At 41.1% G+C, this 17,781-nt stretch overlaps 1 protein-coding gene across 6 annotated transcripts in view; it reads left to right on the forward strand.

Annotated features, from left to right (window-relative positions):
- Positions 1 to 6,643: 6,643 nt before the first annotated feature.
- Positions 6,644 to 17,781, forward strand: part of COL19A1 (collagen type XIX alpha 1 chain) — a 762,134-nt gene continuing 750,996 nt past the window's right edge. For 4 of the 6 annotated variants that reach the window (XM_088471134.1, XM_088471139.1, XM_088471143.1 and 1 more), the window contains exon 1: positions 6,644 to 6,827. The gene's annotated coding sequence lies outside the window, so the exon portion shown is untranslated. The remainder of the gene's footprint in view (positions 6,828 to 17,781) is intronic. The other 2 variants (XR_015878306.1, XM_088471150.1) reach the window with 1 other exon arrangement.

Raw genomic sequence — 17,781 nt, forward strand, 5'->3', positions numbered from 1 at the left:
CTACCAAATTTTTTTGTATACCAGTCCAACATCGCCCTAAAAACATGATAGGTGCCATTGTCGTCCTGATAAAAACATTAATTGTTTCTGTAGAACTGTAAGTGCATGGGCCTCCCTAAAAAGTGTTCTTGATGAAACTGCCACCTTTAGTTGCAATTTGGAACTCGTGTGCAATGGTATGCATGGGACCATTTCACTTGCGCGGGGGTGTCCATTCACTTTTGACTACATAGTGTACATGTATAATAGAAGCAGGTAGAAACTATATATTTATGCCATCATGCTGAGTCAGAGGTATCTACTGTATGCACCAGAATTACATCAGGCATACAGTACTTCAATTACACCCAACCAGGTCATAAGTATTATAAACTGTTTTTTTAACATTTGTTTTGATAGTGATAAACAAATATAATATTATGTTTGACTTAAATAGAAAGTCCACTATAATATAAGCAGATATAATCTTCCTTCTCATTGATGAATGGAAGCAACAAATATCCTAAAATATGCACATAAAATCAAAATATTAAATAGGCACAAATGAATGAAGGAAGCCCTATCAGTTTCAGAGGCCAATCAGAAGTGCATATCTAGGGCTAGCAACTGCCAACATTATCTGTTTGAATTTGCAACTGTACCCAGGCATCCACTTGTGATGTAATGCATCTTAGTTCCCATATGGATCTTCGTTCCCATGTGTGTTTACACAAATATGCCCTTACTCTGTTTTACTTCCCCTAAATCCCCCTGTTCTACAGTATATTGATGTAGCTAGAAACTTTATTTTACTTTTGTGAGCATGCACAGTGCATATTTTTATATATTACTTATGATAAAATGAGCATACGCCCAACTCACCATTAGCCCCATAATGTGCTAGCCTGATTCTGTGTGCAGGGCTGCCATCAGAAATTGTGGGGCCAGGGACTGAAAATATAGGCAGAGTACCCTCCACCTCCTGCCCTTCCAATTCAATAGAACAAAATCAATGTAATGGAATATTATTTAAAACTGAACCACAAAGCCAAAACAACTACTTCTCTATTATATCTATAGAGAATACACAGAGAATAGGAAATCAATACAGTCTGATCTAATAACACTCATAATATTTCAGCAACTGTCAATATAATATGCACAAGCACAGAGCAGCTATCTTTTTCTCTGCTCCTATCTCTATATGTACCCAGCTTTCTCTTTCTCTGTTATGTACCCACTTTCTCTCCCTTTCTCTGTTATGTACCCACTTTCTCTCCCTTTCTCTGTTATGTACCCAGCTTTCTCTCCCTTTCTCTGTTATGTACCCACTTTCTCTCCATTTCTCTGTTATGTACACAGCTTTCTCTCCCTTTCTATGTTATGTACCCACTTTCACTCCCTTTCTCTATTATGTACCCACTTTCTCTCCCTTTCTCTGTTATGTACAGCTTTCTCTCCCTTTCTCTGTTAAGTACCCACTTTCTCTCCCTTTCTCTGTTATGTACCCACTTTTTCTCCCTTTCTCTGTTATGTACCCACCTTCTCTCCCTTTCTCTGTTATGTACAGCTTTCTCTCTCTTTCTCTTTTATGTACACAGCTTTCTCTCCCTTTCTATGTTATGTACAACAGATTTCTCTTTCTCTGTTATGTACCCACTATCTCTCCCTTTCTCTGTTATGTACCCACTTTCTCTCCCTTTCTCTGTTATGTACCCACTTTCTCTCCCTTTCTCTGTTATGTACCCACTTTCTCTCCCTTTCTCTGTTATGTACCAACTTTCTCTCCCTTTCTCTGTTATTTACCCACTTTCTCTCCCTTTCTCTGTTATGTACCAACTTTCTCTCCCTTTCTCTATTATGTACCCACTTTCTCTCCCTTTCTCTGTTATGTACAGCTTTCTCTCCCTTTCTCTGTTATGTACACAGCTTTCTCTCTGTTTCTCTATTATGTACACAGCTTTCTCTCCCTTTCTCTGTTATGTACCCAGCTTTCTCTTTCTCTGTTATGTACCCACTTTCTCTCCCTTTCTGTTATGTACCCAGCTTTCTCTTTCTCTGTTATGTACCCACTTTCTCTCCCTTTCTGTTATGTACCCAGATTTCTCTTTCTCTGTTATGTACCCACTTCCTCTCCATTTCTCTGTTATGTACCCACTTTCTCTCCCTTTCTCTGTTATGTACCCACTTTCTCTCACTTTCTGTTATGTACCCAGCTTTCTCTTTCTCTGTTATGTACCCACTTTCTCTCCCTTTCTGTTATGTACCCAGCTTTCTCTTTCTCTGTTATGTACCCACTTTCTCTCCATTTCTCTGTTATGTACCCACTTTCTCTCCCTTTCTCTGTTATGTACCCAGCTTTCTCTTTCTCTGTTATGTACCCACTTTCTCTCCCTTTCTGTTATGTACCCAGCTTTCTCTTTCTCTGTTATGTACCCACTTTCTCTCCCTTTCTGTTATGTACCCAGCTTTCTCTTTCTCTGTTATGTACCCACTTTCTCTCCCTTTCTCTGTTATGTACCCACTTTATCTCCCTTTCTGTTATGTACCCAGCTTTCTCTTTCTCTGTTATGTACCCACTTTCTTTCCATTTCTCTGTTATGTACCTACTTTCTCTCCCTTTCTCTGTTATGTACCCACTTTCTCTCCCTTTCTCTGTTATGTACCCACTTTCTCTCCCTTTCTCTGTTATGTACCCACTTTCTCTCCATTTCTCTGTTATGTACACAGCTTTCTCTCCCTTTCTCTGTTATGTACCCAGCTTTCTCTTTCTCTGTTATGTACCCACTTTCTCTCCCTTTCTCTGTTATGTACCCACTTTCTCTCCCTTTCTCTGTTATGTACCCACTTTCTCTCCCTTTCTCTGTTATGTACCAACTTTCTCTCCCTTTCTCTGTTATTTACCCACTTTCTCTCCCTTTCTCTGTTATGTACCAACTTTCTCTCCCTTTCTCTATTATGTACCCACTTTCTCTCCCTTTCTCTGTTATGTACAGCTTTCTCTCCCTTTCTCTGTTATGTACACAGCTTTCTCTCTGTTTCTCTATTATATACACAGCTTTCTCTCCCTTTCTCTGTTATGTACCCAGCTTTCTCTTTCTCTGTTATGTACCCACTTTCTCTCCATTTCTCTGTTATGTACCCACTTTCTCTCCCTTTCTCTGTTATGTACCCAGCTTTCTCTTTCTCTGTTATGTACCCACTTTCTCTCCCTTTCTGTTATGTACCCAGCTTTCTCTTTCTCTGTTATGTACCCACTTTCTCTCCCTTTCTGTTATGTACCCAGCTTTCTCTTTCTCTGTTATGTACCCACTTTATCTCCCTTTCTGTTATGTACCCTGCTTTCTCTTTCTCTGTTATGTACCCACTTTCTCTCCATTTCTCTGTTATGTACCTACTTTCTCTCCCTTTCTCTGTTATGTACCCACTTTCTCTCCCTTTCTCTGTTATGTACCCATTTTCTCTCCCTTTCTCTGTTATGTACCCACTTTATCTCCCTTTCTCTGTTATGTACCCAGCATTCTCTCCCTTTCTCTGTTATGTACCCACTTTCTCTCCATTTCTCTGTTATGTACACAGCTTTCTCTCCCTTTCTCTGTTATGTACACAGCTTTCTCTCCCTTTCTCTGTTATGTACCCAGCTTTCTCTTTCTCTGTTATGTACCCACTTTCTCTCCCTTTCTGTTATGTACCCACTTTCTCTCCCTTTATCTGTTATGTACCCACTTTCTCTCCCTTTCTCTGTTATGTACCCACTTTCTCTCCCTTTCTTTGTTATGTACCCACTTTCTCTCCCTTTCTCTGTTATGTACCCACTTTCTCTCCCTTTCTCTATTATGTACCCACTTTCTCTCCCTTTCTTTGTTATGTACCCACTTTCTCTCCCTTTCTCTATTATGTACCCACTTTCTCTCCCTTTCTCTGTTATGTACCCTGCTTTCTCTTTCTCTGTTATGTACCCACTTTCTCTCCCTTTCTCTGTTATGTACCCACTTTCTCTCCCTTTCTCTGTTATGTGCCCAGCTTTCTCTCCCTTTCTCTGTTATGTACACAGCTTTCTCTCCCTTTCTGTTATGTACCCACTTTCTCTCCCTTTCTCTGTTATGTACACACTTTCTCTCCCTTTCTCTATTATGTACCCAGCTTTCTCTTTCTCTGTTATGTACCCACTTTCTCTCCATTTCTCTTTTATGTACCCACTTTCTCTCCCTTTCTCTGCTATGTACCCACTTTCTCTCCCTTTCTCTGTTATGTACCCACTTTCTCTCCCTTTCTCTGTTATGTACCCACTTTCTCTCCATTTCTCTTTTATGTACCCACTTTCTCTCCCTTTCTCTGCTATGTACCCACTTTCTCTCCCTTAATCTGTTATGTACCCACTTTCTCTCCCTTTCTCTGTTATTTACCCACTTTCTCTCCCTTTCTCTGCTATGTACCCACTTTCTCTCCCTTTCTCTGTTATGTACCCACTTTATCTCCCTTTCTCTGTTATGTACACTTTCACTGTGCGCCTGTCTATATATAAGTAATACAGCCAGCCCAGCTCTATCCAACGCTCTTCCCCTCTACATCTACATTTTCCCTCTCCAGCCCTAGCCAGGTCGTCCTCACGCTCCGCATCCGCATGACATGATGGCTGCTGATGCAAGCCCCGAAGTCATGTCTTACCTTATTGATGGATGCTCCTTCTTTCCTGGTCTGGCTGGTGCTGCTCCTCACACTCAATGGATTCTCTCTTCAGTTAGAGCGCCGACTCATAAAAGGAAAATTTTATTGAATGGCCAAGCTGGCGGGCAATAGGAGCAGCGGGCCCACTTGTCCTACAGATGTGTCCACATACACCTTTCCTAAAATGTAGCCATATGGCCAAATGTGCCATGCCTTTGAATCTGTGAATTAGCAATGCCTTGTGATTTTTCTTAAAATTTGATACTTGAATCTGCCACTTTGTATGAATACTTTTGCAGGAAAAAAAATTGGGATCCATCCTATTGCTACTCATCATGGAGCATCTGAGCCGTGCTGGCATCTCGTACTAAATGAAGCAAATAAAGGTATTTGAGGACACATCTGTATGTCAATCACTGTGTAATTGCACAGGCCACGGGGGGTAGTCTGCAAGGTGTGCCAGTCGGAACGGCCCTCCCTTTCACTTTTTATACAAGGTAGTAGTAGCAGGTAGTAGGAGTGGGCAGTAGGAGCGGATGGGCCCCCCTCTTTCTGCCACGTGTCCGGGCCCGGGACTCCAGTCCCGACGGTCCCCCCCTTATGGCAGCCCTGTCTGTGTGTCAGATATCTGATAGCTGCAACAAAGTATCAAAGCTGATTAAAAAAATCTTTATTTAAAACAAGGAAATGAAAGACAGACTGTATTAGATTTCTCCAAAAGTAACAAATTAATATGCAAACTCACAAATATGGTTTTATATAATAACACTACATTCCTGATTTTACATGTGGCAGGCAGATTAAATGGAATGGGAGTCAGCGGGCACATAACTCTCAGGAGTGAACATACAATAATTTACACAGCCATCTACATGGTTATTCCTTGGTTTACATAATTGCATTAGAACAAAGGTGAGTGCTTGGTCACAAGCAACGAGGAGCCAATTTGCCTGAGGGAAATCTGTATGTGGCGTGCTTCTCACTACTTACAGAAATCATTATAGACATTTGTATCAGATCAGTACAGGCTAGAAGTTAAATGTCACTTAATTCATCATCTAATCTGTCCCCATGAGAAACCGACAGTAGGGAAAATTACATTTTTACTACTCCCCTGAGATTAACTTCCTCCTATCATACAGATGAAAGTATAAGTATAGTTATATATTTGGGATCACACAATATGCACCTATTGACTGGTAGGTAAATTCAGATTTTACTACTGTGTACAGGTTTATCTTAAAATTGTGTATTATGTTGATTTGCAGAAATGCTGAGTATTTATGAACATATTTTGACAAGTTTATTACATTTGTTTTAATTATGTTTGTCTATATTTTATTATACGTAATGCTACAGTTAGTGTGACAACTAACTTTATATGACAGATTGAATGCTAGCAGTACAGGCTACAATGAACATGAAAGGGATTAAGATACTCCCTAGCTAGGTCACCTACTGAATGTAGGCGTACGTCCACACTTCAGCTACTGTACTAAGCAGTACAACTGTGTGTAACATTCTAACTACCATGGCAGAGATCCTCCGAATCCCAGCCTGAGCAGCCTGTCACAGAAAGCAGCAGAAGTATGGTTTGGCATATCCCAGGGAGACAGTTGCTAGACTGATGTCAGATTCCCCAGCTGAGATGAAATTACACTGTAAGGGAAAGTATGCTCCTGTGGAAAAGACTTTTTAATGGGAAACCAATAAATGCCATTGGTCCCCTGAGCTCTCTCTAAAAGTTAATGCCACACACACGGGTACGTTTTATGGCTTTCCAAATGACAGCAGGCTAAACTGTGAATGAATGCAAATGCTGGATGTATTCAGCATTTTATAGTTTCATGCTATACCAGATACTTGTGCTAGCAATAGACTGGCTTCTGCTGATATCAGAAAGGCCTGCACAGCATTGCCACTCGGAAGGGATTTTAAACGTATCCAGCTGCTACTAAAAAGGTAAATCGCTCTGAATTTGTTAAGCGAGTGCAATGTGCTGGTTATCTGTGCTGGTGGCTGTCCTGTCTGCTGACTGAGTGGGAGGATCACACTGTGAGACTAATAAGGACACAGCTCTTTCTACCCTCTCACACTCTTGGGGAGTCTGAATCCAGCTAAGTTCAGCACTTGCAGCTTTGTATCATTTTGACTGTGGGATTTATTCCAAAAGATTAAAGGTAAGATACTATTAGCAGATAGGAACGTTGTACTAAGAAAGCTATGTGTTCTTTTTTTCTGTCTCTCTTTAAAGTTTAGCTTTAGTAACAGAACATTGCTATCTTGCCTCCCACACTATAATGCAGCAGTGATGAATAAAAAGAAGCTACTGTATACATTAATAAGTAATTAGTGACATCAGCACTGAAATAAAATATTTAGGCACATGCATTTGTAATGTTCCTGGTGAAGCTGATATTAATTAAAGTTGGAAGTTAGTATGTTGTGTAATTAGGGAGGCCTAGATGGAGATGAGAATATGGAACTTAATTGGGGATCAGAAAACTGTGTTTTTATTTTGCACAATGAATCGATTAATGATGCAGGAAAGCGTTAACATCGCCCAGTGCTAGAATGTGCTGTCACCTATTTATCTCCGGTGTCTCCGCTCTCAGCTTCACATCAGATGAAGTTGGGCAGCGCAGTGATTAGCTGCAGGAAGCACACGGCAGGAGAACCCATCTGATTTCTTTACCAGCACTAAGTAAATCCCCAAATTACCGGATTACCTGTAGCCAGGCAAATTACCCCCACTGCACTGTGTTGCGAAGCCATGTGGATAGCTGCAGAAATCTCTGACATATAGATACATCAGTACTTTTGATTGATTTAGATGGTGTTTTGTAAATATATTGGCTTATCATCAAATAATGAAAGTCATGGCTGGTGATACTAATCATAAAAATATAGCCATATAGTATTCAGGGATCACAAGCCATGCTAATGGTTTTCTGTTCCTTTGATAGTGTCCCAGGAGTAAATCCAGTTGATCATTTCCTCCCAATGGGTTCCTCCTCTATGTCACATTTCCCAAATGTTTGGCTATTTTCCATCCTCTTCACGTGCTAATCACTATTCATTGATGTGCTGCAACAGCCAACACATTCTCCATTCAGCCTTCAGTTAACTCTTTAAGCGTTTAAGTTAATGTTAATTTGGACGAGCCTGACAATTGTAGTGACCTTTTATTTGTTGGAGCCACTTGAAACAGTTGTTTGGTGCTGCAACAAGTGTTGTGGCAGTGCCCATGTCAGTTACATATCTAGATATACTAAGGGAAAGCGTACAGTACCAATGTCAGCAGGGTTCTTGCTTATGCTGAGAAGGGAGTGTGGAGGGGGAGGGCAGAATGGTGATCGCTAATGAGAGCATTATGTGATGGCACAGGACCCGGAGAGCCCTGTCTGTCCCATATCAGACTACTAAAACAATCTGAGACAAAGTTTCCAGAAATCAGAAACCAGGCTCCTAGGTCACCACAGCCCATCCTGTACTGACATGATTCACAGAGGATAGGGAAATATAAGTGTAAGCAATCCATCTAAAGTCACATAACTTACCTAATACACTATATCAGATGTCCCATGTGTGCATGCTATAAATACCTGATAACATAATGAAGAATAATGTGATTTTATGATGCTGGGGTAATGGAGATAAAGCACGTTTTCAATATCTGGGCGATCTGTGATAATCAGCTGGGTAGGATGTTCTAGGGACCCGTTTATAAAATAATTGCAGCGTTTTTAACAATTTTGCTCAGCTCATTAGTATGGAATTAGTGTGCTGCAGCATGTTGTGGTGTTATAATGTGATCAAATTGGTCTCAAGGTCGAAACACGAATATGTGACACTTTCCCATAAACTTAACAGAGGAGACAGGTGTGATTTAATCACTTGGGCAATTTCTATGTGTGTGGTGGGTATATATGCAAAACTCTCTGTCACACACACACTCTATACATACATACACACACACATATATATATATATATATATATATATATATACACATGCGTATATATATATATATATATATATATATATATTTCGTAAGGGAGTGCAAGAGGTTGACCTTATATTGCATATATTAGCCATCAACTCAGCCATTTATTACCTAGTGATAAAATCACACCTGTCTACTCAGTTTAACATAGTTCAGTTCTGTTGAATGTCACCTACTCATGTCTATTGTGGTACATATACAAGTACAGTATATGCGAAGAGACAAACTGTGTAAAATAACAGCTGCTGAAAGATAATAGTAAAAATGCCCAATATTATGCCCAATCTTTATAATTATTGTACTAGAGGTTTCTAAAAATGACACAGTGTGCTTATTCTACACCAAGAGTGACAGCACCATTTCTGTTGTTGCAAGTGATACTAGGGATTTATATTTATCACACATACACCCCAGAATGTAACCTGCTTTTCTGTGATGCCCTATTCTCACCTAAGCACAAGATATGGATATGTTTCTGTGTACACTGTAGGTATGGGGCTCTTCTGAGTGTCCAACTTAAAGCTTAATTTTTTTTCTATACAAAATGCACCTTAATATGTTAAAAATACAATAAATGAGTAAGCATAATTTATTTTTTGTTTATAAGATGATTGTTAACCATTTGCTGACCACGTCCCATTTTAAGTGAATCAGTAGCTGGGATTCCCTGGACTGCTATATTATTTATATTGCTCTCCTAGGTTTGGTGCTGCTAAAAGAGAAACTCCTCTAACAATCCAGCAGTTACAGAAGTGATTATTATTATTATTAATAATAATAATAATAATAAGTTATTTATTAATTTTTTAATTATTAATAGTTTTATTTACTGCCCAAACATTCATTTAAATTTGACATTGATTCCACATATGTTATGTAATTATGCAAATATTCTGAATGTTTGCTTGTAATGTGTTGGGTAAATTATACCCCTTTTACACCAGAGTTAAAACCCGGGTTATTGCAGGCTTTACCCGGGCAGCTCCCTGGTGTAAAAGGGGAGAGAGTTGGATCGCTGGGTCGAGTGACCCAGCAATCCAACCCAGGTAAATAACAGGGTTTAACACGGGCATAGCCCGTGAAACCCTGCTGTGAGAACAGCGCACTCCGGGTCACGATGACCTGGAGTGCGCTGCAAGCCAGCCGATTGGTCCGGCTTCAGTGGTGCTTGGAGATGACGTCATCTTCAAGCGTCCACATTCATGCCGGGAAAGCCGGGTCTATGCAGACCCGACTGGTGTGAGTGGTGCCAACTCGAGAATATCCCGAGTCGGTGCCGGCTAAATTCCGGGTCTGATACGGATAGGAACTCTGGGCCTGATTCAGAGCCGGATGCTCTGACAGAGCGCTCGCTCTGAATCAGGGCTGGCCTTCTTTTTTTTAAAGCGGCCCCATGGCCACTTGCATAGCTGTGGGTGACCACCCACAGCTGTAGCAAGTGGCCAGGAAGATGGTCGCGATGGTCAAAACCATCATGACCATCGGGCTTGCGACGAGACCCTTGTGGTAGGGTCTCGTTGCCGCAAGCCCTAAAGTGCATTCGGTTCTACCAGAGCCGAAAGCACTCCCACTGTGTGATGTCAGTGGGGCCGGCCCCAGACGGTAGGCGTTCCCATGGGAACGCCTCCGTCTGGCCAGCCACGCCCCCGGCCCGCCCACCAAAGGGGGTGTGCTGTCACTCAACATCGATGGCACGCCCCCTTTGGTACGAGACCTGGAGCAACGGCTTGCCCGTCGCTATCTGGGTCTCGCGCATGCGCACGACAGAGCCTGCTCCGACCCGCATGCAAGCGCATAGCACTCGCGAGCGGGTCTGAATCAGGCCCTCTGTTCCAACTCCAGGTCAGACCCGGCATTTCGGTGGAAAATGGGTATTATTGGACTTGTACTAATTTCCAGAAAAGTTGAATATTGTAAAAGTTCCCTAATTTTGACAATATTTTTCCTATATGATGGTTTAATCAAGACGTTACTATCTTTCCTAATTAAATTACAGTAATGAAATATTTACTTTGGTAAACAAAAAATAAAGTTATTTCCAATATAACAGCTGCACCCCAAGCATAAACAATTGCCTTTGGGCGCCTGATCCACTACATTACACAACTGTGTATGCAATAGTGATTACGCATGCAGTTCAACTGCGATAGTATGCTAATCCATTGCGATCGCAATTCCCTCGCAGCACTACATAAGGACGCCCACTTTACTTACCAAACATCCATAATGTTTAGCAAGACTGCAAAACCATCAGTACAATCGCATACCATCGCAGCCTCACGCACACTTGCACAAGCGATCACAGTCCCGATTGCAATAGCTAGCACGCGCACTGTGATGCATGCACATGTGTAGTAAGCAACAATCGGCCGATTGCGTGCGTATTAGCAACTGCATTCCTTGCTGAATCAGGCCCTTTGTCAGTAAAATGGGAAACTCTCCAGATGATGTGGTTAAGATTAATTATTATATCATTACTTTTTCAGAGATAACAATTTGTAATTAGCCATGTGTACAGGTAAATACTTTTTATCAGTGGCTCAAATTACAGATCTTGGAATTTGGAATGTGTAAAATCTTACAGCCCTGCTTGTAGAATGTTTGAACACTTTAATTTGTGTAGGACAAACTGTATGTATTCAGTCTATACTTTTTGGAAAGCCTCCTTAACAATGTCTTGAATATGACTTCAATACCTGCTGCTATCTATCAAATTCCATCTCTGCTGATATTGTTCCACTGGAATGTTTCCAGTCTGTTGGTACTTCCACTCTTCTAAATAACTAAGATCACCACATTTAATTTAGTTGTTTCAGATGAGTTTACATTTTTTTTTAATTCAATTTAACCCTCTATTTCAGGTACTTACAACCATTTGGTAACAGTGTAGCAGCTAAAATGTAGTTAAGCTCTGTGGGATTGTTCTATATATACTATAACAACTGTAAATATTCTATAAGATGGAATATGCAAAATAAAAATTTGATCTCAACATGTGTATTCTGCCATCTTTTACATATACAGTAATCAATTTTCAACAATGCGTTGAAAATGCATTGCTTTGTGGTCATAAAATGTTATATTAATTACTAACTTACTCACTTTTCACTGTCCCTCACAGTGTCTGTATTGTCACAGCCAGTGCTACTTCAGGCTCCCGGTTGTGCTGCCCCTGCTTCCCTGCTGTAGGTGCTGTCTGTGTCTACACACTGAGCAAGCACAGTCTTCTACAGTGTTAGGGGCCTATTTATCAAATAATATTTGTGTGATATTCCCCCAAAACAGCAGTTTTCTGGGGATACACATAAATATTAAGGATCCCCCGAATGTATGAAGAGGGGACAGCAGCAGATATTTCCAATTTATTCTTCGGGCCCTCCTTGTCCAACAGCAGCTGCAGCCCCCCAGGTTTCTACGGGGGCTGCAAAACTGTCTGATTTCCCTTTGATTTCAGAACTTGGCTCCAATAGGATAACACCATCTCCAGATGGCATTAGTCTATAGTAGCCCACAGGCTACTAACTTTTCGGGGAAGGAGCCGGAGGTAGGGCAGTCTTAACAGCAGTGTGGGTCCTGGGCAAAGCAATGCACTTGGGCCCCTACCCACCCATTGTGCCCACAGTAGTAAGCCCCTTATATAGTGCCCCCAGTGTTAGTCCCCCCTATGCAGTGCCCCCAGTAGTGGTACCCCCTATGCAGTGGCCTTTATATAGTGCCCCCAGTAGTAGTCCCCCCATGCAGTGCCCCAAATAGTGCTACCCCATACGCAGTGCCCTTTAAATAGTGGCCCCAGTTGTAGTCCCCCCCCTATGCAGTACCTTCAGTATTGCCCTTTATATAGAGCCCCCAGTAGTGGTCTCCCGATGCAGTGCCCCCAGTGGTAGTCCCCCCCTATGCAGTGCCCCTAGTAGTAGTCCCCTCCCCTTGTAGTACCCCTAGTAGTAGTCCCCACTTGTAGTTCCCCTAGTAGTAGTCCCCCCTTGTAGTGCCCCCAGTAGACACACACGTAATAAAAATAAATAAAAAAACACTTACCTGATTCCCCGCTCTGGCTGCTGCTCCCGCCATCCGCTCCTCCGTCCGTCCTCCCGGGCAGGCCCGCTCTGCATTATGGGTGAGGCATCATGATGTATTTCCCATTACCCACTGCGGGAGCCGGAAGATGGAGCTCATGAGTGAGCTCCAGCCTGGCTCCAGCAGTGGGCGCAGCAGCCAATGAGAGTCTGACAGACTCTCATTGGCTGCTAATTAAAACAAACACACTGCTGCCGGTGCCGGCGGCTGTGTGTTTGTCACTGTAGTGCTGACCGAACTCCATCCGGTTAGCACTACACACGCGGTGCAGCATGATCACAGCCGAGGCGCCCTCCACTATGTGGCACTCTACTCAGCTGCGTACCAGGGGAAGAAGGGGTCACTCGTCACGGGACGGGGGGCTGGCGGATCAGACACAGTGCTTTAAAAAAAATATATATATATTTATATATATATATATATATATATATATACACTAACTGGCCCGAAGCTTCAAGGGGCTGGAGGGCCTCTTGAAGTTTCGGGCCCTTGGGCAACTGCCCTAAAAGCCCAATGGAAGAGACGGCCCTGGCCGGAGGCCTTGCATACACAGTGTGCGCCGGGGATTCGAACCAGGAAGAAGTGTAATAGCTTTACACTATCACACTGCTCCCAGCTTTTCACCAGGATGGGCTTTTATTAGAGCCTGTTTCCTGGCAAGAGGGTTTTAGTAAATTTGCGTGAATATATTCATCTTCACTTTGCGAATTAAACAAAAATATTTATCATATCTGCATTAAAAATGAAGATTGTGATAAATACTGTGTACCCCTTAGAATGGTACAACTGATCCAGTCTGTGGCGGGGGCTATCTTAGAGAGGGAGCCCCGTGACTCTAAAAGTCGGAGCTCATGCCCCCTGTGCTCTTATCTTATTTCAGTTGAGCATGCCGCTTAAAACTGTTTCACATGGTGCTGGTTGTCGTATAAATAAATTAATATCTTATATATATAATTTGCTTAGTCCCTGTGTCCGGAACGCTCTTTGAATTTGAATATCTCAAAGACTAATTAAGATATTAATGTGATTGTTTTGCGATAAATTTCAATCAGCAATAAATTACAGAATGTGGAATAAAACTGTATAAAATTGAATGGAAAAAAAAATTCACAAAAACCATAATAAATCCTTTAGTATAGCTACCAGAACACAGAGCCGGCACAGTGACTCAGGGGAAGCGGGAAATGGGTGACCGCCACCGGCTGCTGTTCTCATGCACTGCTGGTGGTCTGTGCTCTCACATGGACCCAGCGCCCAAGCCATGTGTGGACACTGTATACATTCTGCCCAGTTCGGCTCCTGATTGGCCGTGTGGCTGTGTGACGTAGCTATTACATAATGAGGAGGGTGCACTGGCAGCACAACACATTAGGCTGCTGCCATAGTGGGCGCTCTTCCCTCACCTACTTTCTCAAAGACATCGATTCCAGGCTTGCAAATCCCAGCCAATCTGCACCGAGTTTGCACCGAGAAAGCAACGCCTATTTTCTGTGCTTTCCACGACAGTTGCCAGCAGCCGCTGATTGGCGGCAGGCTGAGAAATGGTGAGGCGGAGTAACAGTGCATTATCATTTACATCTATAGTGGCTCAGCTTGCAATACCCCCTGGAAACGGTCCATTTTGCTTCAGAGTCCATGACCAAATATATTAACATGTCGATTCCAGGCTTGCAACTCCCAGCCAATCAGCACTGTGTTTGCACCTCGAAAGCAACGCCTCGTTTCTCTGCTTTCCACGAGAGCTGCCGGCAGCTGCTGATTGGCGGGAGGCTGGGAGACAGTGAGGCGGAGTAACAGTGCATTATCATCTTTAGGGGCTCAGCTTGCAATACCCCCTGAAAATGGTCCATTTTTGCTTCAGAGTCCATGGCCAAATATATCATCACACTTACAAATTAGCGAAATGTTACAATAAAAAAATCCCCAAAAACCATAATAGGGCATGGTTTAGCCGGTTATGTTTCACACGCATACTAGTAAATATATATGTGTGTAAGTATGTGCGTGTGTGTGAGTATGTGTGTGTGTGTGTATATATATATATATATATATATATATGTGTGTGTAACAGAATCTGATTACAAAACTGATATGCACAGTGCTCATGAGCTCATACACAATGCTTCAGCAGTTCTGCATTTAAAGGGTCAGCAGCCTATCCCCTTTTTGTGGTTGGCTGCTTCCAGTTATCTGTGTGCCCCTGATAGTATTATGTATATTTTCTGCTTCATTTGTGTGCCTGTATTAAAGTAATCTGATACAGTTTTCTCAGGCAGCAAAATTAAGGTAATTATTGGGAAAAATTCAAGTATTCTTCATGCAAGATTATAAATATATGGAATATACCTTGTTAATTTGAAATAATTGAAAAATATTATTTTTAGTTTTTTTTCAAAAGCACTCAATTCATAAATACCTGTGGTTGTTAGCATAAGAGATGAGAAGGAGTGCCATAACACTTTCTGCCTTTAGGAAGAATAGCTAGACACACTACCGAAGCGATTTGATTTCCAGCGCATATATATATTTCCTTGAATTAAATAGCCTCATATGGGCAATAAACTCCATCATGCCGTCATCTATACTGTATGTGTGACCCATTTGGAAACAATGCACTCTGATGCAAATCGTCTTTGTGCGAGTCAATGACATAGGCAGAATTTAGCTACATGAAAAATTCTGTCTATATAAAATAGTATTGCTTTCTTATTAGTATTAATAATTATTGAACTATATTCACAATATACAATTTATATTAACTATCTTAACATTAATATGCCAGTATATGTATACCTGGAAACTGGTAAATAATTAAATTGTGGGAAGTTAATACTATTTGACAGTTGTAAATGTGACTCTGTAGTTATAGAATAGCCCCAAAATGGACTCACAAAGTTGATCTGGTAGTTTTGGCTTCAATGTATCTATTTAGATGCAATAATTGTATGTGTGGAATGCTTTACCATTTCCTCAGCCTCAAAATCTCTTATTAATGCCATGGCCATGAGTACAAATATCTGAGAAAACCAGACTTCATATTATAAGTGAGGCTTGGGCATTACAGAGCAAATAAAGAATGACTCCTAATACATAGTTTCTGAAGATGTGGTAACTAATACCAATTAAAATGTTGTACTCAAGTGTTCTGCAAGGCACACACAAGACCATAGTGTACTACAGCAAACTAAAAATACAGCCACAAATCACTTGTTAATATAAATCTACATCAACACTGATTGAGATCTTTTTAGCTTATGCGTATATACGTAAAAATAAAAGCAAACATTAACTCAGGTTTCTTAGCAGGATATTCTAAAATTGGAATATTGTAAAACATTAAAGCTATCACAGTTGCACAATTAGCCCTGTGTCATTGGACAAAAAGGACAAAAGGAAAAGAATGACAGATGTCCTTTAAAAGTGAAGGAAGGCGCAAGTGACTTTATTGACAGGAGCATAGGGTACAAACCCCTACAGAAAATAAGCAGGAATAGGAACAATGTTAGAAATTGCTCATGAACTGTCAGGAATGCCAGCCGGTTCATCTGATCACTGGAAAGGAAACTTAGGCACAGGCAGATCAGCACTTCAGGGACCTGCTCAGGGAAAACAGCTGCCACAAGTCTACTACAAACCCCTCTAAACTTCTCATCCTACAGTAGTTTTGTATAATTAGCAGCTTATATCATTTTACACCAAATAATGAGCTTGTTTGAAACATTTATATCACATTTCACCCCAAACATTTCAGAATGTACTTATTATTGTATAGTTTACAGATGCCTTTATTTATAAAAATATGTTTAATAACCTATGAAATGTTCTTTCTGTGTCACAGATTATTAAATAATATGTACTTTTTAGTCTGCTTTAATAGATTAAATATTGACACATAATTGTTCTGACACTGGTGAGAAATGACAGCCTGGTATTTATGCTTGTGTGCTAACTTACAGTAACATATACTTGTGCGTGCCATCTTGTATATAATAGCTCTGGCATGAAATGTCCACATGGTTGGAAATGAGATTGTTAGGTACCATTGTATCCTGGGGGGCACTGAAGGGGTAATGCTTGTCCCCATATTATTGGCAATGGGACAGTCATACACATTGGCTTCTTTTCAGAACTAGACTGCATTCAGTCATTACTGGTTAAGCTGTCTACTATCCTATAATGAGGCAGCTGTCCCAGGCATGCAAATTTGAGGAACAACAAAGTCCGATAGCATAAAGATATTTGAACAAGTAATATTTACTAATGGAGCAGTTTCCCTATTTATTATAATAACCACTAGTAAAAAGCAGAACAATGCGTTCCTAGAACGACTATGATTTTTCTGCAATTAAGCGATCTGTCCTGAGTCTACTTTCCATATGCTGTGGGATTCCCAGGGCAGCCCAGGTATTTGTCACATGAAATCATTAGTTTGGAATGTCTATTTCCCTAGACTTAACACACTTCTATTAACAATTAACATAAGCAGTGTGAAAAGAAGTAATTGTGAGCTTATGATGGCTTATGGACTGTAACATCAGTTGTAAAGAGTTTCTGGTAATGAAAAAAAGGAGTTCTGGGCAAAGAAAAACAAGTGGGATTGGGGATAGATTACAGACAAAAGAACAGAGGGACAAGTAGGTCTGGCATAACATAACCAGATGCATGATACATTGATATAGACATTATGCAAATACAATCAATATACAGTTTATTAATAAAAGATGACTTCTAAATAGAGCTAACATGTCTAAAATCAAATAATGATATAAAAGAGGGCAGGTGGAAGGGTACCGTAGTACAGGAAGGAGAGACAAAGGAGGAGAAAAAGAAAGAGAATGTTGTATTTGTAAGAAGATTACATGACAGTCTAAGTCAGGGGTCTTCAAAGTTGGCCCTCCAGATGCTGTGGAACTACACATCCCAGCATGCACTGCACATAGTTTTAGCATGCTGTTATATCAAAAAGGTGGCAGTGCATGCTGGGATGTATAGTTCCACAGCAGCTGGAGGGTCAAGTTTGAAGACCCCTGGTCTAAGTGGTCTCAAACTATTTG

The sequence above is a fragment of the Taudactylus pleione genome, unplaced genomic scaffold, assembly GCF_031769625.1.
Source record: "Taudactylus pleione unplaced genomic scaffold, aTauple2 ptg000015l, whole genome shotgun sequence".
Classification (NCBI taxonomy): domain Eukaryota; kingdom Metazoa; phylum Chordata; class Amphibia; order Anura; family Myobatrachidae; genus Taudactylus; species Taudactylus pleione.